Consider the following 1,622-nt stretch of genomic DNA (forward strand, 5'->3'; position numbering starts at 1 on the left):
TCATCCATCCTGACGCTGCCAATTGGTCCAGTGGCGAGAATCTTTGTCTTCTTGACGTTGAGCCTTAGTCCATACTGAAGGCTGATGGCTTATTTACTGAAAGTAAGGGGGACTTGAGATGCTTGCTGCAGAGGATCAAGAAACACAGCCTTCAATATAGATTACATTTCAGCATTAAGAAATAAAAAACCCTCACCACTGGACTAACAGGCAACATCATGACATATGGAGAAAAGACTGAAATTGTCAATGATTTCATCTTACTTGGATCCTCAATAAACACTTTGGGTATCAGCAATCAGGAGACTAGGAGCAGCATTGGAGTGGGGAAGTCTACTGTCAGAGACCTCTCCAAATTCTGAAGAAAAATGGTATCAGTTTAAAGACTAAGGTGAACCTTATTCAAGCCTTGGCTTTTCAAATAACATACTATGGATGTGAAAGCTATAAAGTGAATAAGGATGATAGACTAATTGATGGCTTTGAGTCTTGCTATTGAAGAAGAATGAATACTTCATGGATTGTCAAAAGAACAAATATCTAAGTCTTGGAGAAGTTACAAGCAGGGTGTTTCTTGGAAGCAAGGATGGCAAAGCTTTGTGTTATATATTTTGGGCATGTTGTTAGGAAAAGTATCCCTTGAAGAGGGACATAATGTTTGGAAAGGTAGAGGGTCAGTGGAAGAGCAGAAGACCCTTAGAAGGATATATAGATACAATGACTATGGCAATGAGTGTGTTGGAGGGGATAAAGGTGGTACAAGATAGGATAAAGTTGAGATCTGTAGTCCATAGGGTCACTAGGAGTTGAAGGACTTGAAGGCACCTAACAACAATATCAACACTGAATTTACCTTATTCCCATGTGAAAGTAGGCAATAAATAAAGATTGAAGAATGGATGTCTTTGAATTGTAAAGTTGATGAAGAATATTAAAGACCATAGGAAAAAAAGAACAAACAAATGTGTTTTGGATTAAGCACAGACAGAATACAGCTTAGAGGTGAGTAGGGTGACATCATGCTTGGTTAAACAGAGGTCAGTGAAAATAAGAAGGACCTTTAAAAAAGTGAGTGGGCACAATGCCGCCACAGTGGGCATGAGCACAGAGAGATTGTGAAGGTAGCCCAGAACCTGGCAGCGTTTCCCTCTGTTATAAGTAGGGTCTTTATCAATCAGAACTAACTGGCAACCACCTATTAATAACAGCATTCTGAATTAAAGGAGTCCTGGTGGGACAGTGATTAAGCATTGGGATGCTAGCCAAAAGGTCAGCACTCACCAAACAAAGCAGGCTGCTGCCACCAAGATGGCAGCCTCAGAACCTCCATGGGACAGGTCCACTCTATCGTACAGTGTCACCATGAGTTGGAGACAATTTGGTGGCAATGATTTGGGTTTTTGTACTGACTTCTGTCATCAAGTCAGAACTGATGCATTTCTGATCCTCCAGTGGGTTTCCAAGTATGTACATCAAATGGGAGGAGGTTTCTTCTGAGGAATCAATGGTGAATCCAAACAGCAAGAAAAAGACATAGTCTACAGTCTAGCAGTACCAGGCCACCAACATTCCCTCTACATTGAATTATAACAAGTGAAGCCTAACTCAGTTCTTTATATCCA

Source organism: Elephantulus edwardii, unplaced genomic scaffold (assembly GCF_000299155.1).
Source record: "Elephantulus edwardii isolate Elephantulus edwardi_28Jun2011 unplaced genomic scaffold, EleEdw1.0 scaffold00039, whole genome shotgun sequence".
Lineage (NCBI taxonomy): Eukaryota > Metazoa > Chordata > Mammalia > Macroscelidea > Macroscelididae > Elephantulus > Elephantulus edwardii.